The sequence below is a fragment of the Stenella coeruleoalba genome, assembly GCF_951394435.1.
Source record: "Stenella coeruleoalba genome assembly, chromosome: 9".
NCBI lineage: Eukaryota > Metazoa > Chordata > Mammalia > Artiodactyla > Delphinidae > Stenella > Stenella coeruleoalba.
In genome coordinates, this window is record NC_137155.1 from 39,058,026 (window position 1) to 39,080,058 (window position 22,033).

The 22,033-nt window shown below is 38.7% G+C and overlaps 1 protein-coding gene and 1 long non-coding RNA gene across 4 annotated transcripts in view; one reads left to right on the forward strand and one right to left on the reverse strand.

Annotated features, from left to right (window-relative positions):
• LOC307191800 overlaps nucleotides 1–14,761 on the forward strand; it is a 156,614-nt gene extending 141,853 nt beyond the window's left edge. The window contains exons 4-8 of one of the 2 annotated variants that reach the window (XR_013829850.1): nucleotides 8,880–8,955; nucleotides 10,176–10,252; nucleotides 11,540–11,641; nucleotides 11,997–12,066; nucleotides 13,594–14,761. This is a non-coding gene — a long non-coding RNA (uncharacterized lncRNA). The remainder of the gene's footprint in view (nucleotides 1–8,879; nucleotides 8,956–10,175; nucleotides 10,253–11,539; nucleotides 11,642–11,996; nucleotides 12,067–13,593) is intronic. The other variant, XR_013829851.1, reaches the window with a different exon arrangement.
• ARL4A (ARF like GTPase 4A) overlaps nucleotides 1–22,033 on the reverse strand; it is a 978,493-nt gene that overhangs the window by 5,469 nt on the left and 950,991 nt on the right. The window contains exons 13-14 of one of the 2 annotated variants that reach the window (XR_013829838.1): nucleotides 15,142–15,244; nucleotides 9,930–10,279 (exon numbers count right to left, since the gene is read on the reverse strand). The gene's annotated coding sequence lies outside the window, so the exon portion shown is untranslated. Of the gene's footprint in view, nucleotides 1–9,929; nucleotides 10,280–15,141; nucleotides 15,245–22,033 lie in introns of those variants that run through there. The other variant, XR_013829837.1, reaches the window with a different exon arrangement.

Here is a 22,033-nt window from a genome sequence, read left to right on the forward strand (position 1 = left end):
CACAGAGCACCGAGCCAATATCCCCGTGCCATGCGGCTGCTTCCCTCTAGCTATCTACCTTACTACGTTTGTTAGTGTGTCATGGACATATACACACTATTCCTTATGTTTTTATCTGCATATTCAAGTAAGTGGTTTCCTCTTCAAGACTTTATGGTTTGTCTCTGCTTTGACAGAGACAGTTCTTTTTTTTTTTTTGTAGTTACTAGTTTACCATTTAATACCATAAAATATACCCAAACCTATTATAAAAAGTTAAAATTTATTAAAATTTACACACAAACACAGACCACACTCGGCACCATCTTCAGCTGAAAGAAATGTAATCAAGTGTTAAGATGCAGTATTAAATCATAACTGCCTAGAATTAACTGTAGTATATACTACTGTAATAATTTCATAGCCATCTCCTCCTGCTATTGTGGCAAACTCAAGTGTTGCAAGTATCCGCTTAAAGCACCATGTGACACTAGTCATCTCTGTCTGAGGAGTTCATCTCTCAAGTAAATTGCATATAGTAGCAAAGAGTGTTCTCTCACAGTTCCTGCATACTTTCCATTGCATTTAGTGCAAACCACAAACCTTAAATAACAGCATGGAACCCATACAAAATGCCACTAGCCGTGCTGGAGGTGCTCCCAAGAAGGAGAGAAAAGTCATGACATTACACATATAAGAAAAATTTGAATTGCTTGATACAGAGACAGTTCTTTACCAGTCAGCTCAGTTTAAGTAACTAGGCATATCTGTTGGTAATGTCATTTAGAAAATGGAGCTTGCTACCAGGGTATATTTAGCGGCAAGGCTGCTACCTGAACTCTGATGTTGGGGAGGCTGCCACTGGCTGATAACAGTTGGATAGGACTGCTTATCCAGTTCCCTGCCCAAGCAAGGCTGTACGATAAGCTCCATGGTTGCCTGGGTTCTCTTGTCAGGCTTTCTAGACAGTTGGGACTCGGTACTATACTCAGTGGTAAATGGGGCTATGAATTAGCTTCAGTGCCTGGCAAGGCAGAGGGAAGGAGCCTGGGGCCTGCACAGTTTGTTGTCTGGAGACCCAACTCAGGTAAGAGTGTGCACGGACTTCCCTGACCAGGTGAGGTCACCAGTTTCGCTCTGCAGATGTAGAAAACCACAGGCTGTACTCTCTGTTCAAGCGCCAATGTGAGCAGGGCTGTTGAATGTACTATGTAGCTCCCTGTGTGTTTGGGTTAGGTTCCCTGGTTGGACAGGTTAAAGACTGTCTTCAGCAATGAGGGAGGCTGTGAATTAGTTACCCTGCTGTGGTGCAGTGGGAGAACCATCTCTAAGACCAGTAAAGCTCTTTGTTTGTGGTCTTGACTCAACCTGACCCATGCCCCAAGTTCCCTGGCCGAATAGGGCCACTGGCTTTACTCTGCAGATTATCTGCTCTGCTTGCTGGACTCCCTGTTCAAGCACTGGTGGACTATGCAGTTTTCTAGGTATTTTGGCCAATCTTTATAGTAGGGCATGGCTGGGAGCTTCACTCAGCAGTGGGTGGGGCTGTGACTCAGCCCTCCTGCCTGGGCAGGATGGGCCAGCTCCAAGCACCTCCCAGGGAGAGGAGCTATTTTAGGCAGTGAGTAGGGCTATGCATTAACTTCCCTGCCTGGGCATAGCAGGGTACCCTTCACACTCAGAACTGGCTTTTCTCTGGGGGTAATCAACTTTGCTTGTTGGACTCTGTGCTCAAGTGTTGTTGGGCTACATAGCTCCCAGGTGTTCTTGCAGCCCTTCTAGTCAGGGCTGGGGTTACACTCAGTAGTGTGCTAGCCTATAGTTTCCTGGTCACAGTGTGCCACTGACTTAGTTCTGCAGATGAGAAAAGTTGCTGGTTAGGATTACTGCTTGGGCTCTGCAGGTAGGAACTCAGTCTGCCAAGAAATGAGTGCTTGTTGCAGACTCCTCCTCTCTTCTTCATCACTGTCAGATTCCTAGTGGTTGAGTCCTGCAAATACCCCTGCAGTCCTCATGGGGCAAGACAAGAGTGCTGGCTCCTGAGAAGGTGGGGGAGCTGGACATCACCCCTGGGCTTTCTTTTCTCATTGGAGGAATCATAGACTCAGAAGAGACCCCTCTGTGTGGTACTGTACCAGCCTGGTACAGTGCCCTGGGGGAGGGCACTGCTCAGCCTCACTCCCGTGTTCTAGAATTCCCTCAGTCGTGTTTTGTTCATGAATACTTTTTAGTTGTTCTTGTGAGGGGGAGTGAAGTGAGGAATGACGTATGTTGCCATCATGGTGACCAAAAATCAGATTATATGATTTTTATCATTTATACTATCAATGTGGTGTATCACATTTATTGATTTGTATGTGTTGAACCATCCTTGCATTCCAAGAATAAATCCTACTTGGTTATGGTGTATAATCCTTTTAGTATTTTGTTGAGTTTGGTTTGCTGATAGTTCAGATTTTTTATATGCGTATTCATCAGGGATATTGGTGTGTAGTGTTATTGTAGTGTCCTTATATGACTTTGATATCAGGGTAATGATGGCCTTGTAAAATGAACTTAGGAGGGTTCCCTCTTCAATTTTTTGGAAGGTTTTGAGAAGTATTGGTATAAGTCTTTAAACCTTTTTGTAGAATTCACCAGTGGAACCGTCTGGTCCTTGGGTTTTCTGTGTTGGGTGGTTTTGATTACTGATTCAGTCTCCTTAGCTGTTACCGGTCTGTTTAGATTTTCTTCCAGATTCAGATTTGGTAGGTTGAATGTCTCTAGGCATTTATTTCTTCTATGTTATCCAATTTATTGGCATATAATTGTTATGATAGTCTCTTATGATCGTTTGTATTTCTACAGCATCAGTTGTAGTTTTGACTTTCAGTTTTGACTTTATATATTTGAGCCTTTTCTTCTTGGTTAGTCTTGCTAGAGTATTGTAAATTTTGTTCATCTGTTTGAAAAACGAGCCGTAAGTTTTTTTCCTATTGTTTTTCTCATTTATTTTATTTTATTTATTTTTTCCACTCTGATCTTAGTTATTTCCTTTCCTCTCCTCATTTTGGGCTTAGTTTGATATTTTTCTGATTCCCAAGTTCTAGTTTTAGGTTGCTTCTTAGCTTAATATTTTCTTAATACTTTCATTTATCACTATAAACTTCCCTCCAAGAACTGATTTTGCAGCACTGCATAAGTTTTGGTGTGCTGTGCTTTCATTTTCATTAGTTTTGAGATTTTTTATTTTTGATCTCTCTTTTGATTTCTTCTTTGACCCATTGGTTGTTTAGGAGCGTATTGTTTAATTTCTACATATTTACAGATTTTTCCAGCTTTCCTCTTGTTGTTCGTATCTAGTTTCATACCATGTGGTTAGAAAAAATCCTTGGTATGATTTCATTGTTCTTAAATTTGATAAGACCTGTTTTTTGTCCTATCATATGGTCTGTCCTGGAGAATGTTCTGTGTGTAATTCACAAGACTGTGTATTTGCCTTCTTTTGGATGGAATGTTCTATAAATGTACGTTAGGTCCATTTAGTCTAATGCCTGGCACATGTCCAATGTTTCCTTGTTGATTTTCTGTCTGGATGATTTATCCATTGCTGAAAATGGGGTATTGAAGTCCTTTTTAATTATTGGTGTCTATTTCTCCCTTCAAATCTGTTTGCATTTACTTAATATATTTATGTACTCCAGTGTTGATCCATATATTTTTATGATTGTTATATCCTCTTGCTAATTGACTCTTTTATCATTTTCTGTTTACCTATTTGTGGGTTATTGTCTCTTTTGTCCAATAAGTATAGCTACCCCCCTGTTTCTTTCTGTTTTCACTTGCATGAAATATCTTTTTCCATCACTTCTCTCTGAGTGTCCTTAAAGCTGAAGTGAGCCTCTTGTAGACAGCAGATAAGTGGGTCTTGTTTTTTTAAATCCATCTGAACATTCGGTGCCTTTTGAATTCATCTGTTTACATTTAGTGTTATTATTGCTATGTAAGGACTTAATAATGATTGTTTTCTGTTTATTTTGTATTTCAATTGTTTTTCTCTCTATTTCTGCCTACATTTGTAAACTGGTGCTTTTCCCTGCTGGCATGGTCTCTTCTCCCTTTCTTTATTTTTTGTGCATTAACTGTAGGTTTTTGCTTCACAGTTACCGTGAGGCTTACGTAAGATACCTCATAGGTAAAACAGTTCATTTTAAGCTGACAGCAACTTTGATCATCTACAAAATATTCACCATTTTACTTCCCACGTTTTGTATTTTTGATATCATTATTTACCTCTTTTCATACTGTATACTTGTTAAATAATAGTATCTATAATTGTTTTTAATACTTTTTCATTGACTTTTATGCTATAGTTAAGTGGTTAACCTATCGTCATATTACAGAATTAGTTTCCTAAGTCTGACTACTATATATGTATTATTTTCTTTTCCATTATGGTTTATCCCAGGATTTTGGATATAGTTCCCCGTGCTATACAGCAGGACCTTGTTGTTTATCCATTCTAAATGTAATAGTTTGCATCTACCAACCCCGAACTCCCAGTTCATCCCTCTCCCTCCTCCCCTCCCCCTTGGCAACCACAAGTCTGATCTCTATGTCTGTGAGTCAGTTTCTGTTTCATAGATAGGCTCATTTGTGTCATATTTTAGATTCCACATATAAGTGATATCATATGGTGTTTGTCTTTCTCTTTCTGACTGACTTCACTTAGTATGATAATCTCTAGTGGCATCCACGTTACTGCAAATGGCATATTTTGTTCTTTTTTTATGGCCGAGTAATATTTCATTGTATATATGTACCACATCTTTTTAAAAATTAATGTATTTTAAAAAAATGTTTATTGGAGTATAGTTAATTTACAATGTTGTGTTAGTTTCAGGTATACAGTAAAGTGAATCTGCTATACATATACATATATTCACTCTTTTTTAGATTATTTTCCCATATAGGTCATTACAGAGTACTGGGTAGAGTTCCCTGTGTGATGCAGTGTGTCCTTATTAGTTATCTGTTTTATGTATAATAGTGTGTATATGTCAATCCCGATCTCTCAATTTATCCCGGCCCCCTTCTCCCCACTGGTAACCATAGGTTTGTTTTCTACATCTGTGATTTCTGTTTGGTAAATAAGTTCATTTGTATGTACCACACCTTCTTTATCCATTCACCTGTTGATGGACATTTAGGTTGTTTCCATGTTTTGGCTATTGCAAATAGTGCTGCTATGAACATAGAGATGCATGTAGCTTTTTGAATTATAGCTTTGTCTGGCTCTATGTCTTGGAGTGGGATTGCTGGATCATATTTTTAGTAACTCTGTTTTTAATTTTTGTAAAACTAGTTTGTACTTTTAGTTTTCTGCCATACTGTTCTCCATAATGGTTGTACCGATTTTACATTCCCACCAACAGTGTAGGAGGGTTCCCTTTTCTCCACAACCTCTCCAGCATTTATTGTTTGTAGACTTTTTGATGATGGCCATTCTGACCAGAGTGAGGTGGTACCTCATTGCAGTTTTGATTTGCATTTCTCTAAGAATTAATGATCTTTAGCATCTTTTCATGTGCCTACTGGCCATATGTATGTCTTCTTTGGAGAAATGTCTGTTAAGGTCTTTTGCTCATTTTTCGACTGGGTTGTTTACTTTTGTTATTGTTGTTGAGTTGTGTGAGGTGTTTGTATGTGTTGGAGATCAAGCCCTTGTCGGTCACATCATTTGCAGATATTTTCCCCCATTCCATAGGTTGTCTTTTCTTCCTTCCTTCCTTCCTTCCTTCTTTCCTTTCCTTTCCTTTTCTTTCCTGTCCTGTCCTGTCCTGTCCTGTGCAAAAGCTTGTAAGTTTGATTAGGTCCCATTTGTTTATTTTTGTTTTTATTTCCATTGCCTTGTCAGTCTTACCTAAAAAAACATTGGTATGATTTATGTCAGAGAATGTTTTGCCTGTGTTCTCTTCTAGGAGTGTTATGTCGAATGTTTAAGTCTTTAAGTCATTTTCAGTTTATTTTTGTAAGCAATTAACTTATGCTCAAAGAGTTTTGGGGGTGATTTCTTCTCACTGAGATCAAGGAAGGCTTCACTGAAGCCCTGGAATGTAGAAGTGGGCCTTTCAAGAAGGAGGGGATATGGGGATATATGTATACATATAGCTGATTGACTTTGTTACACAGCAGAAAGTAACACAACATTGTAAAGTAATTATACTCCACTAAAGATGTTAAAAAATAAAGCCTATTTAAAAACTTTAAAAATAATAATGAAAGATAATAATAGGGAAAACTGTGCAGGAGGAGAGGAGCTAAATGAGAGCGCTCTATAATTTCTGCTCAGTCTTTCTGTAGACCTAAAACTGCTCTAAAAAATAAAGCCTGGTATTTTTAAAAGTTACCAAAAAAAAAAAGAAAAGAAAAAAAGAAGTGCGCCTTGAGGGAGATGACATTCCAGGCTGAAGAAAGAGTGTTAGCGTAGGCATAATGTTATCAAAAAGCATGAAAAGTCCAAGTAGCAATGAGTAGTCCTCTGTGGCTGAAATGTTGAGTGATGGATGACAGAAAATACAAGTTGGAGCCAGGTTATTGAGAATGGAATGAGTAATTTAAATGTTAAAATTTTATGCGTTAAGCAGTGGGGAGTCATTGAAGATTTTTCAAGAGAGGAGTAGAAAGTTCTGACTTAAAGTTTAGGAAGGTAACACATATGTATGTAGAGGACAGGTTGGAAAGTCAAAGAAAATGTGGGAGAAATGCTAGTTAGACATTTTAGTAGAATGATTTATCTTGTTTTGAATTGCTTCGTTGACAGAGAAATAGTTTTGTTAATTCAATATCTTATAACCAACATCCTAAATGTTAGATGAGAGCAACTTTCCTTAATCACTAGTCACCATACCCTTGATATACTCAGGTCTTGTTATTGACTGGATTGTGTCCCCCTGAAGATTCATATGTTGAACCCCAAACCCCCATGTGTCCTTTTTTTTTTTTTTTGCGGTACGTGGGCCTCTCACTGTTGTGGCCTCTCCTGTTGCGGAGCACAGGCTCCGGACGCGCAGGCTCAGCGGCCATGGCTCACGGGCCCAGCCGCTCCGCGGCATGTGGGATCTTCCCGGACCCCGGCACGAACCTGTTTGCCCTGCATCAGCAGGCGGACTCTCAACCACTGCACCACCAGGGAAGCCCCTCCATGTGTCCTTAAGAGAGGTAATTAGGGTTAAAACGAGGTTGTAAGAGGGGCCCTAATCCAATAGCACTGGTGTCCTTATGAGAAAGAGACACCAGAGATCTTTCTCTTTCTGAGGAAACAACAGGAAGGTGGCTGTCTACAAGGTAGGAAGATAGGTCTCACCAGAAACCAACACTGATGGTACCTTGATCTTGGACTCTACCCTCCAAAACTGAGAAAATCCATTTCTGTTGTTTAAGATACCCACCTTGTGTGTTTTTTTTGTTTGTTTTTTTATGGCAGCCAGAGCAGACTAACACAGACCTAGAAGTAAATAACACAGACCTAGAAGTAAAGTCTTCTTGTCTTCAAGTTCCATACTGCCCCTTTGTCTTTTTCCAGGGATGCTGTTTTCTAAGTCTGAGGCATCAGAAACCAGGAAGCATTCATTAAGATATCACTCATCTCGGGCTTCCCTGGTGGCGCAGTGGTTGAGAGTCCGCCTGCCGATGCAGGGGACACGGGTTCGTGCCCCGGTCCGGGAAGATCCCACATGCCGCGGAGCGGCTGGGCCCATGAGCCATGGCCGCTGAGCCTGCGCGTCCGGAGCCTGTGCTCCGCAACGGGAGAGGCCACAACAGTGAGAGGCCTGTGTACTGCAAAAAAAAAAAAAAAAAAAGTGTATATATATATATATATATATATATATATATATATATATATATATATGTCACTCCTCTCAAGTGCTCATGGCAATTGAGAGGAAAAGAGGGAGTAGATTAAAGAGGTAATTGTTCAGATAGAAACAAGTGGATTGGATTTAGAGATAAAGGAGAGAGACTTTTTAAAAACAAGTTCTTAATCTTTCTTCGTGATTATTCTGCTGAAAACCACCTCTTGAATATAAAGAAGCACCTCCAGATCCATCGTGGAGGTGTGGCTTTCCATCGTGAACCTGACCTCAGGTGTGATATCTCTGGCTTCTAACGCTGCACTGTCCTATTTTTCTTTGACATCTTGGATGCTCCTCACTTGTCATTTGCTTTTTCTTTCTACTACCTTGTAAGTGTTGTTCATATCTTTTAAGATTCTGTCTTTGGCTTCTGCCCCTTTTCCCCACTTTTTAGCTAGGACAGGTCAATTGCTCCTAAGATTTCTATTCAAATACTTTTGTTTTACAACTGAAATTTATAAATGTACTGTGCCAGTTAAGTGTCTCAATAGCAATGTATTTCACTTGTGTAACTCAGTAGTTGACAAAGCACCTTCATATATATAGGTATGTACTTGTTTTCTCCCACGTCAGTACTCTGTAAGGCATGTGGTATTAATTTCATTTTATGGTTAGGATACTTACTCTCAAAGTGGTGAATTTTACAAGTCATAGAATAAGTCCAATAAGCAAAAATCATTCAGATGTCAAGCCTAGAGATATTTGGACAGGTCTAAATCGTCTCCAAGCAAGTCTAAAACTGGTCAAAAAGACTTAAATAAAACTTCGTGCTACCAATATTAGTTGCAAATGGTCTCCCCTTCTCAAATTTCTTAGTTGTTATCAGTGCTATCATTTTCTTCATCAGCCTGTCATCAAGCCCAATACCTGAAACTCAATAAGTGTTTGTTGAAAGTATAGTGAAATGACTAAACAAATGGTTCTTAAAGTTGATTTTCAATTTAATGCCTCGTGAAATCATTTATAAAGTCATTAATCATTCCACATTCTTCATTCCTACTGCAGTCACCCGGGATGTTGGAAGGAAAGAACAAACAAGAGGATGAGCACAAAGAAACACGGATTTTTGGATCCACATTCAGTAAGGAATTTATTTTTCTTAAAGCCAGTGTGAAATTATCATGAGTATTTAAAGATAAATGTATCTTCAGCATTATATAGTAAAAATAAATCTCTGATTGTTTAGTTATACACTGTTTCTGTTTACAAACCACATACTTAGCACACAAAATAGCAATAATACTGGAAATGTGGTCTCTTGATATTATTATTGGTCTTTCTAGCAATTAAAATTAGGTTTAAAAAAACAATGGCATAAAATCTTATAAGTTAAGACAGTGCCTGATGTAGTTTTAGAAATTTAGGAAGTAATATTGGTGACTAGTGACAATGTAAGGAAGACTAAACATTTCTTAATCAAAATAAATGTTGATTCTGGTCTGGAGACCATTTCTTATTTGATCATCCTTGGAAAATATAAAATGTCAGAGCCATTATTTTTTATTAACTGGATCTGGCATGGGCATAAATAGTAAATTGAACTATCTTTGTGTGGTGGTGGGCATTAAAAGAAAATTGGGCTGAAAAACTATTCAGAGTTAAAATATATCTCATGTAGGTACTTATAGATGGGTGAATCAATTTTAAATAGAACTTTTATACAATAAATGAATATCTCATATAATTTTGGTAAAATACAAATAACCTGTCTTGTCACACAAGGGGTAGTTTGTATGTCTGGCTCGTCACAATTTTAATTGTAAATCTCAGGAAATGCAGAATATGACAATTAAGTTAGGAAGTGCTCAGTGGATTGCAGAGTAGTAAACTTTATTAAATTTCTTCATAAAATAACATTGACCAATAATCTAATACAGAGTTGTCTGTGCATTACTAGGTAGTGCTGAAGGAGCAAACAGCCAGCTCCAACTTCACTCAGAGGACGAGTTCTACTAGTTTGTTCTCTGTATTTCACAGGTCGTTCTATGATAACTAGTTTGTTCTCTGTAATTTACAGGTCCTTCTATGATAAAATTTTAAAAGTTACTTGGTTCTCTCTCCAAGCAAGCAGCACTTTAGAAGAAGCAACGTATCTAATAGTAGAAAACTACTATTTTAGTAGATTGTAGGAAATCAAATATAAACCTATCTATAGACACTAGTAGCTTAATACGAATTACAAGAGAAATTTGAATGAAGGAGTATTGATAGGAAATATATGGGAATAATTTGCTATAACACACAAGCTGGAAGATCTGGGGAAAAAAATAAGTTCTTGGGACTTATCTTCTTTTTCTTTAGCTGGCATGATTTTTGATGGTGTCACAAGGCCCAAACCATGACTTGATAGATGATAACGGCAGTTGACAGTGTTCCAGGTAAGCAATGTCCAACTCCCATCCTCACTAATATCAGGTATAATATAGTATGTTAGGTTCAATAATAGGTGTTTTGTGCCCTGCATTTCTACTTATACATCATTTACTCCTGTCTAAAACATGAACTAGATCAAAAATGGTTTTGAGCACTCTCTTCAAAACCACCTCTTAGTAGATATCCATAAAGTAGGAAAAATCATTTTGACATGGTTACTCTAATACTCTAGTAAGTAGTTCCCTGATATTTTCCAGGGCTCACCTGTGTAAAACTCTGGGGTTTTTATCATAGCTTTTAGAATGCTGTGGCACTTACCTGTTACTGCAGCCTAGCAGGTGAAAAGAGCAAACCCAGATCCCGAACATAGTTGCATATCCGCCATTCACATCAGACTCATTATTTTTCTTACCATGAGCACAGATATGAGAATGTACATATATTTTCTCACAGCAAGTATATAAGCTGTGACTCAAAAATTTGGATCACTACCCCGAGGACCCCAAAGTAAAACATGTATTTAAATCTTTTAATTTGACTTCAGCTGTCACTTGGGGGCTCTTAATTACGAGAATCACTGTTTGTAGTTTTAGGTTTCAATGTGGTGTTTATTGTCTCAGATAGTAAGAATTATTATAGACTAAATGTTTGTGTCCTTCGACAATTCACGTTTTGGAGCTCTTAAGAGATGGGGCTCAAGGGCAGCAGAACCTTATACCCCAAAATGTATGCAACTTTGGCATATTGATTATTTCCAGCTGTAGGTCCTGGAAAAACAGCAAATGCAAGGAGAGGCTTTTTCTAAACTCCCCTGATCTGCGTACAGACAGATCGTCCAAAAGGAACGAAATTGTCGTCATAAATCCCCTCCCTGGCCATCAACCAGGGAAGGCTGAGTGTTGACACCACACACAAACTGTCACACCTCCCATCCATTCTTACAAGGGCCTATACATCTTTCCTAGAAACCATTTACTCTCCCCTGAGAGGGCTACATCCTCCCTCCCCTTTCCCTATTCTTGATGATATTTAATTCTGAATTCTAGGCCACCTTGGGGAGTAATTCATTTATCTCCCATGTTAATAAACTTCTGTTTTTCTCTTGTTAATCTGGCTTTTCTTACCAGGGCCTCATTGAAGAACTCAGAAAGATACAGGGAAAAATATTTTCCTTCTCTACTGGGCCTTTCGTAGGTAATTAGGAGGGTGGGGCTAGTGTGCTATGATGGGATCAGTGCCCTATTAGAAGAGACATAAGAAAACTTGATTCCTCTCTCTTTCCACCCTGTGAGGACACAGTGAGGAGATGGCTGCCTGCAAGCCAGGAAAACGGACCTCATCTGGGAACAGTATTGGCCAGCACCATGACTTTGGACTTCTCGGCGTCCGGAACTGTGAGTACCATCTACTTCCTGTATATGGTATTTTGTTATGGCAGCCCGAGCTGACTGAGACAAGCATGACATTTACCAGTAAGCTTAACCATGGATTTTGTTCTCCACTTGCACCTGGGTCAGCTGTCTACCCTGTAAAGCATATGTGTTGTCAACACATGGTCTCCCCATGACAAATCTCCTACTAGCAGCAGGGCCTTTCCCCAGTGTGCCTCGCATTATTTAAAACTTCCAATGGGGATACAGAGAGTAATCATTTTAGAATAAATACCAGTCACCCAGACAAAATTGAATTAGTCGAATCCCTCTGAATATATAAAATAACATTTCCTATTATTGTGTCATGCATTAAAAGCTTGGAATGATGAGATGAAGAAGAGATGGAGGAGGAGAGTGAGGACGGCAGTGACGTCATAACTGGATCTGTATGTATATCATCCTCAGTTCATTAAGTTTAGTTTAAAATTTCTATTTTAAGTCCACTGTTTAAAACTGGGACAGCTTTACTCCTGAAAGTAATGGTAAGTATGGGACAGCAGGTAACAGAGCTATTCAGGTTAGGGTGGGCCTCCCTTGGCAGTGATGAAATCAGATTTGCAGGAGCAAGGGCTCCGCAACGAGTTGAGGTTTCTGGGGAAGGAATGTAGGGAGGCGGGAGGTGTGCGTTCTGACCGGGTCGGGGCCGGGGTGGGTAGGATCTCTGTTACAGGGTAGAAATGGCCAATCTAAAGAAGGCACATTTAAGATGTGTAGTGTGGCCTTCAGGACTGTCTCGAGTTCCAGTGGATTAGAAAGAGCAGATCATTGTTGAGTCAAGTACAGATTTTGTTAACTGGAGATTTTCTGTTATACCTGAGAACTAGCATTTTTGTAGTATAAAATCTAAGGACTCTGGGGACAGACAGATTTGGGTTTGAATTCTAGAATTGTCTTTTACTCACTTTCTGGTCATTAGCAAGTCACTTAAACTCTCTAAGTTTCAGTTGCTTTATCAGTAAATGTGGGTAAATACCACATTTGCCACACTAGTGCTATAGGTTGATCATGTTTGTAAAGTACCTGACATTTGTCTGGTAGCTATCAGGTAGTCTTGATATTATAATTACTGCTCTAAAACAAACTATGTGCAAATTTTTCAAAAAATATGTGCACTGAGTAAAATTTAGTTTACTAGTTTCAACACTAAAAAAAACCCCACTAAACTTCTTTCTATTCTCTTTCCTCAAGTATGATATATTTTTTAAGAAGTCCTTCTTGGGGCCTAATCTAAAGAGTAAATTAAATTGCATTAAAAAATCATTCCAGTTACCTTTTTTCTGGGGGTGGAGGGACGGTCATCTAGATTTCAAAGTTCCATTAATTTTACTTCCTAGGGGAAAAAAAGCCCTAAACCCAGACTATGAGATTTATCGTTTTCCTGATGGCCCATTCTTAACCACTCCCAACTCAGTTTGCCTAACTCTAAAAGGGAAAACTTTTAGGCAGAACATAAAGATTAATTAGTTAAGATTGCAAAGTGCTGTAAGCATGAAATGTTGTATGAGATAATAATAGGATAAATATTAATAATATCCTGTTAGAAGTACACAGACAGCCCTAGTAAAGGTACCTAAGAAAAATAAATGGCAGTGCTTGGTATGAGATCGAAAATCACTAATGGAGAGAAAGTTTGTTCATACTGGGAGCAGTGTTGCAGCATGTAATACCAGGTCATTTTCAATTGTTTTAATTGCCACAAGCAACTGATCTTTAGAGCTGTTCCTGACAAGCTGTTCTTGCACGGACTTAATGCTGGTCTTTTGGCACCATTTTATGACCATTATCCCCTAGTGAACATTAAATGGTATCGACCCCCTTCAGTGGGCCCATCACTCAGCAGACTCCTTAAAGTAATTCAGGGCACAATTAATTAACTTTACAAAAACCCCCTCCAAACTCTCTGCCATTTTAAGACTTCAGGCACTGAAGAAAGTAAAGAGGCAACTAAGAAAAAAGTTACGAGTCCTCTTGTGAGAGCCATCAATTAGGGTAAGTAAGATTCCTAAATTTTTATAACCCTCATTTATCGCTTGCTACTCCTGCTAAATTTATCCTGTGTAAAGGTATCTTTAAAGCTGTTTACGACTAAAAGAACGATTCATCTCTGTACTTCACATCCACTTGAAAGCTGAGAGTGGCAGCTTCCAAGTTGATGTCAGAGTAAGTCAGAGTCACAAGTGACTACTATTGGGCCCTACAGAAATGCGAACCAAGTACCTCTCAGGTATGCAAGGAAAGAACTTGGCCCTGTCCTTCTCATCTCCATTTCTAGAGAACTCTCCTGCAGGAATTGTATTTCTGCTCTGAGTTCCAAGTGACTAGCACAGGCCTTCTCTAGAACGTCCACAATAACAAGAATCTACTGCTGGTAATTAGGTGCATGGCTTTTTACATGTATTAATCCATTTAACCATCCTTGTAAGTAAGTCTGTAAAAATAAACATTCTGATCATTTTAAACTTGCTAACAATATATGTGCTTTTATTCCAACCCCCTGAAAGTAACTGCTCAGTAGTTTTAGATCTGGTGCTTCAGTCCATCCAGTTCAAATCCTTTTAAACCTGAACCTTTTATACCCTTTTCTTTATAAAGGTAGCAAAGTTGTGCATTCCCTGTACGCAAAGCATGACACTTAACTAGGTTCTGGAGGGAGGATGACAAACTGTATCACAGTGCACTAACCAGTAAAGAGAAAATTTTGGTTGTTGCTAGGTAAGAGCCTGAGGGGAAAAGAACTACAGAGAACAGGTGTACCTCAGTGTACTGCCAAACTCATCAGCTGGCTCAAAAATGTCCTGGAAGAGGTTTTTGTTCCTCTTACATAGATAGTAGTTCCTTACTCTGTATATTCCAGTCATAGCTACCAAGAAATTTAGAGTAGAGTAATGCATCTTGTTTTCATAGCCCTCACAATATTTACATGGTATTGTAGTTCACTCACATCTTTGGATTCTACATCCTTACTTTTTAAATATCTTTCAACAGTTATTATTTTATGGGGTCTGCCTGAAAGCAACAGTATCAAATCCATGGCCATTTTCTTCTTTCAAGGGTACTCAAGATTTAAAAGCAGATCGTCTTATTCAGAGAAACTGCATATCTGTCCTAGGATACTTGTTCTCCCCAAATACTTTTAGACTCTGTTTCTTATCTCGGGGCCCCAAGAATGTCTTTATGAAACCCAGAGCCACAGGGTGGCTTGGACTGCTGGCCTGGAGACCCCTGACTCACATTCTCCCCTCATGCCGATCAGGACCACCAGGGAGGGCCGCTGAGGCTGCTCACTGCCTTAGTTTGCATAAACTGCAACTGGACCAGCACCCGCTGGCTTTGTGCACTGTGACAGGCCAACTGCATCAGGCCTTTGGAACCAGAACAGGGTCTGAGGGTCATGAGCTAGCTACTGCTCCCAAGAGGAGCCCCAGTCTGGGAGTGGAGGCTCCGGCAGGCCTCAAACTCACCCGTCGCTGTTGTGCTCTTCACGTGGGTGGGGCTGATGGATGGATAAGGCTTCTTCACACGACCACTGGGCTGCATCCACGTTTCCTCAGAGAGCTCGGCAACCTGGCCAGAGTATAAACAACAAACAAACACTATAAGCAAACAAACGAAAACTGAGAAAAATAGAAACTAAACTGTGCACCAGATATTCAAAGATGTAGCAAGCTGTAAAAAATATTTCTGAGTTGGTGACTTTGTGTCAGCTTTTGAGGAAAGAATGTGGCTTATACGGTATTTGTTGTTTTCCTCCATGTATTCTCTCTGTACGTTATTTCTAGTTTCCCAACAGCAGAATAGCTTAACCCTGTTTAGCCAATGATAAACAACAGGCTTGTGTAAGGCTGAGGGCAGAAAAGTTAACTTTTACATTGAGGATTCTAATTTTTTAATGTTGGTATTTTATCCTAGACATAAGAAAGGGACTGTTTAAGCACCGAGGTAGGTTTTATAATCCTCGAGGTAGGTTTTATAATCCTTGGTCTGTGATCTTAAATTTTATTATATTGGTTAATTGGTTGATGCTTTCATCTAACACATATTAGTGAATGCTGATAATTCGCCTGGAACTGTGTTAGGAAGTAGGAATAAATGATGACTGAAACACAAGGTCTTTTGAGAAATCCACAGTGTGTGAACAATAGGCAGAATACAAGGTAGTAAGTCCATGAATGGAATACCATGATTACACGGTGACGTGAGATCACTTAACTCAGCCCAGGGTAGGCAGAGGAAGCTTTCCCTTGGAGTTCTGTGAGTCACAATTTGGAAGGCACATGAGTAAAAGCAAATGGCCAGTTCTACTCTCTCCTTCTCCAAGAATAAGGGGATTATAAGAATACTTGAGAACCAGTGTTCTTCTAAGTATTCAAATAATCTTGGTAATCGTGGCTAGCTCCAATAATTCACTAGGAACTTCTGTTTCTAAAGAACATGTGTGGCCTTCCCTGGTGGCACAGTGGTTAAGAATCTGCCCGCCAGTGCAGGGGACACGGTTCAAGCCCTGGTCCGGGAAGATCCCACATGCCGCGGCGCAGCTAAGCCTGTGCGCCCCACCTACTGAAGCCTGTGCTCCACAACGAGAGAAGCCACTGTAATGAGAAGCCTGTGCACCACAACAAACAGTAGCCCCACTCACCGCAACTAGAGAAAGCCCACGCCCAGCAACGAAGACCCAATGCAGCCAAAAATAAAATTAATAAAGAACATTTGCTTCCCTCCTGACCATAGGATGCCTGAACCATTTAAGGCTTCCCTCCTGACCATAGGATGCCTGAACCATTTAAGAAGTCATATCTGATGCCAATCAATCAATCATTATCCTTCTTTCTGTCGTACTTCGCATGTCAGGAACATCCAAGTTATCAGTGTTATAGAAGGCTTCTCCTAGGCAGGTAATGGGCACACACTCAGGTAGCCTCTGTTCTGTTCTTTGACTTCACGGTGTGGTAATGGTTTGAGAAGCCAAATCACACTTCCTTCTTATACTTCAAAATCCAGATCATAAGAGTAAGCATCTACTCAGGTATTCATTAAGAATGTCAGAATGCTGATCCAAAAGATGAGAAAACACAGTGACTCACCATAAGACGATAATAGCCTAGCAGGACAGATAGATGCATAAAGGATAGTAATGCATTTCAAAATCTCTCTTGGTGCAGACATTTACAAAGGGCTATGGGAAAAGGGCTGTGAAGAGAAAGTATTCTAACTGGGTCTTTAAAGATGGGAAGATACTAACAATGAGGAATGGAAAGAGCATTTTAGGCATACAAAGCAGCCAATGAGAAAACCAGAGGTATTCAAACGCACAGTTCCTTCAGAGAACCTGGATTACAATGTATATAGAAGGGGGGCTTATGGTAGGAGATAAAGCTGTAAGATCATCTGTGATAAGTTTATGATGGCATAAGAAAGCCTCTAAAAGGGAGTGGACTTTACCTTGAGGGCAGTGAAGAGATTTTTTAAGTAGCAAGTGATTGATAGACTGTGGAGGTGGGCCGGCAAGCCAACATGAAGTTCATTGCATTGGAGCTTTGCACATTGTAAATTGCTAAACAAGCATTACGACTTGCAGTTTCTAGTTCCACATGTAAGGAGCTTGGAAGTCTACACTTCATCCTAACAGTAAGGAAAAAGGTAAACAGACTGAAGAAATCAACTCTTTTGGGATCCATAAGAGAGGAGAGGACACAGGGCAGACTGCTGCCCCCAAGATGGAAGACGAAGGTACTACTGCAGTTGAGGCTTACAGAACAGATACTAACAAGTGGAAACCTCCCTGGGAACCAGTGCAAGTGTAGGAAAACCTGAACTGTGACACATTGCTTGAGGCTCGGCGTAGACAAGTACGAGAGTTAAAAACTCCAGGGGGACCCAGCCATAGGAGGCTGCTCATAATAAACATCGGAGATAAAACCTGCGTGCTTCCAGCAGGTGGACGGAAAAAAGAACCATTTGGAATACGCCAGAACATTCTGTTCTTAACAAGGCCTGCCCACCAGAGAAACTAGTTAACCAGAGCTTATCCTTCTTGGGGATTTTCAGACTCTAGTGGACCTGGCAGAAAGGGAATACCCAACTCTAGTCAGCTCTAGCCTTCCACCTGAGAGAAGGGAGGTAGCCAACTCCAGCCTACTCTAGCTATCCTATCCCACTGAGATGGGGAGGAGAAGAACTGAGAAATTCTTGTGAAGTTCACAGTCCAGAGGTGTAGGTTCACTAAACGACTTCTCACAAATCATCACAGGGCTGTGACTTCCCTCCCCTCACACCTTACCATTACATTGCTAAAGGCATATGTATAGCAGTTCCATTAACCCAGTACACAATGTGCAAATGAAACCACAATGAGATATCCCCTCATACCTTCTGGAAGGGCTGTTATTACAAAAAAAAAAAAAAAAAAAGGAACTGTTACAGCCCTTATGGAAAACAGCTTGGAGGTTTCTCAAAAAATTAACAACAGAATTACCATATAATCCAGCTTCTGGGTCTTTATCCCAAGAAAACAAAAACACTAATCTGAAAAGATATATACATCCCATATTCATTGCAGTGTTACTTACAATAGTCAGTCAAGACATGGAAACAACCTAAATGTCCACTGATAGATAAATGGGTTAAAAAGCTGTGGTATATATACGGCGCAGTATTATTCAGCCATAAAAAGAGAATGGAATCTTGCCATTTGCAATAACAGAGATGGACCTTGAGGGCATTAAGCTAAGTGAAGTCAGTCAGACAGGAAAAAGACATACCCTGTGATCTCATTTATATGTGAAACGTAACAAAGAAACAAACAAAACCCCCAACTTAGCGCTCACAGATTTAGAGAACAGAGGTGGTGGATGGGAGAAATGGGGGAAGAAGGTCAAAAGGTACAAATTTCTAGTTATAAAGTAAGTTATAGAGGTTTAATGTACAGCATGGTGACTACAATTAATAATACTGTATTGCAAAATTGAAAGTACCCAAGAGAGTTAATTTTGAAAGTTCTCATCCTAAGGAAAAGAAAATTGTAACTCTGCATGGTGATGGATATTAACTGGACTTATTGTGGTGATCATTTTGCAGTATATACAAATATCAAATCATTATGTTGTACACCTGAAACTAAGATATGTTATGTCAATTATACCTCAATTAAGAAAAAAGAGAAACTAAAATTAAAGAACTATGTTTTCAGTGATTCTGAAAATGTTATTGAAATAGAAAATGGGAAAACTAAAGTATGCCCTCTATCACATGACGATCTTTTACTACTGCTGTATAAACAATGATCAAAGTCATATTTCTCTTCTTATAGGAGGAAAATCCTCCCTTGGCCCATCAACGTATGTAAGCAGAATAAATTATTGATTCCAACAATTTACAAATGTACTAAAACCTAAAGTTTTCTAATTTAAAAGGAAAATTTACTGTTCTTGCTGCTGTTGAAATGTACTGCATTATAAATAATTTCTTGTCCTATATTCTAGCTATCATAAGACACTGCCAGCATTCATCTGGAAAATGCAAGGGACCATATACCTAAGGGATAAGGCAGATGAGTTGAAAAGAAAATAATTCACAAAAATGTGCATAAGCACTTTTCTATATTTGGATAGAAAACATGCAAAAAATTCTGTAACATGTAAATTCTTTCTCTGAGCAATAGTGTCTTCCATAGATTTTAGTTTTATTAGTCTCACTAATCCGTATGAACTTCCTTTATGCAAACTCTTACGTTCTCATCTTGGGGTCTACTCCAGTTTCCATATGAAGTTAAAATATCACAACAGTCTCAAATCTCCTCTCAGATGTTTTGTGTATATCATTTACAAAATGTAACTGGGCGTAGGTCTCTCTCAGTCTAGATTTTTCCTAAATTTTGCTGTCTTGACTGCAGGGCTCCTTCAAAAGCCAATACAAATCCTGAAATCATTGCTTTCTCCTGCTATGTCCTTAGCCTCATGAAAACAATAGTTATGTCAATCATATTCACCATTGGGTCTCCTATGCCACCTAAAAAGAAGTCATTCAAAAAATATATTCTGAATCAAAAAAGTAAACTGATAAAAAATACCATGTGGACACCTTATCAAAAGAAAGCAAGAGTAGCTATATTAATTGCAGACAGGCAGACTTGAAAGCAAAGAAAGTTATTACAGATAAACAAGAGCATCACATAATGATAAAAGGGGTCAGTTCTCCAAGAAGACATAATAATCCTCAACATGTATATGCCTAACAAGAGAACATCAAAATACAGAAAAAAAGAGAGAGCTGCAAGGAGAAATAGAGGTTTTCACTACCTCGTTAGAGGCTTCAACACATCTCTATCAGAAATGGACAGATGCAGCAGGCAGAAAATCCGTATGGACGTAGCTGAACTCAACAACAATAACAATCACCTGGATATAATCTACATCTATAGACTACTTCATCTGACAACAGAATATACACTCTTCTCAGGTTCACACAGAACATTCACCAAAATAGACTACATTCTGGGCCACAAAACATTTTAACAAATTTAAAATAGTAGAAATTGTATGATGTTTGCTTTGAGACCACAATGGAATTAAACTAGAAATCAGTAACAGAGATAACTGGAAAATAACAACATATGCGGAGATTAAATAACACTTTCTATACAACATGGGTCAAAAGCAAAGTCTCAAGAAAAACTAAAAAATATTTTTAACTAAATGAAAATACAGTTTTTAGAAATGTGTGGAAGTGATGTGAAAGCAGTGACTAGAGGTGAAATTTGTAGCATTAAGTGCATATATTTACTAGAAAAGAAAAAGATCTAGAAATCAATAATTAAAGTATCCAACTTTGGAAACTAGAAAGGAGCAAATTAAATCCAAAATAAGCAGAAGAAAAGAAATAAGATTTAAAGGGGGATAAAATTGAAACCAGGAAATCCGTAGAGAAAGTGAACAAAAGCAAAACCTTGTTCTTTGAAAAGGGCAATACAATTTATAAGCCTCTACCCAGGCTAAGTATGAAAAAAAGAGAGAGGACACAAATTGCTCATACAGAAATGGAAGGGAGGACATAACTACAGATCCCAAAGACAATAAATGGATAATAAAGGAATGTTCTGAACAACTCTGTGCCACAAAATTGACAGAAATGGACCAGTTCCTTGAAAAAATAATCTGCCAAACTTTGTACAAGATGAAATAGGCAATCTGAATAGGCCTATATCTATTAAAGACTTTGAATCAATAATTAATAACCTTGCACAACAGAGAGCACCAGGCCCAGATATATTCACTGGTGAATTCTATTAAATATTTAAGTAAGATGTTATACCAATTCTCTTTTAGAGGATAGAAGCAGAGGGAATACTTCAAAACTCATTCTATGAGCCCAGCATTACACTAATACCAAAACCAGGCTAAGACAAAAAAAACAAGTTACAGACCAATATCTCTCATTAACATAGATGCAAAAATCCTCAACAAAATATTAGCTAATCAAATCCAACAATATACAAAAAGAATTATATACCACATACCAAATAGAATTTATCCCAGGCATGCAAGGCTGCGGTTTAACATTTGAAAATCCCTTAATGTAATCCATCACATCAACAGACCAGAAAGAAAACCACATGATCATACGAATAGATGCAGAAAAAGAATTTACAGAATCCGTCAGGCATTATGATAACAAAACTAAACAAATGAAAGAACCTCTCAGTAAGGTAGAAATAGAGGGGAACATCCTGAACTTGATAACAGATACCTACAAAAAACTTATAGCTAACATTATATTTAATGGTGAGATACTCAAAGCTTTACCACTCAGATCAGGTACAAGAGAAGGATGTCCCCCTCAACTTCTTTTAAACATTATACTGGAAGGCCTAGCTAATACAATAAGACAAATAAAGGGAATAAAAGGTATACAGATTGGTAATATAAAAGCAAAACTGTCTTTGTTCACAGATGACATGATCATTTATGTAGAAAACCCCAAAGAATCAAAAACAGTGACAAAACCCTGGAACTAATAAGCAATTATAGCAAGGTTGCAGGATAGAAGACTAATATGCAAAAGTCAATCATTTTCTGTATACCAGCAATGAATAAGTGAAATTTTGAAATTAAAAACAACACCATTTTCATTAGCACCCCCAAAATGTAATACTTAAGTATAAGTCTAACAAAATATGTACAAGATCTGTATGAGGAAGATTACAGAACTCTGATGACAGAAATCAAAGCCAAACAACATCAATGGAGAGAGATTCCATATTCATAAATAGGAAGATGCAATCAGTTGTCAACATGTCAGTACTTCGCAACTGGATGTATAGATCTGAGGAAATCCCAATCAAAATACCAGTAATTTATT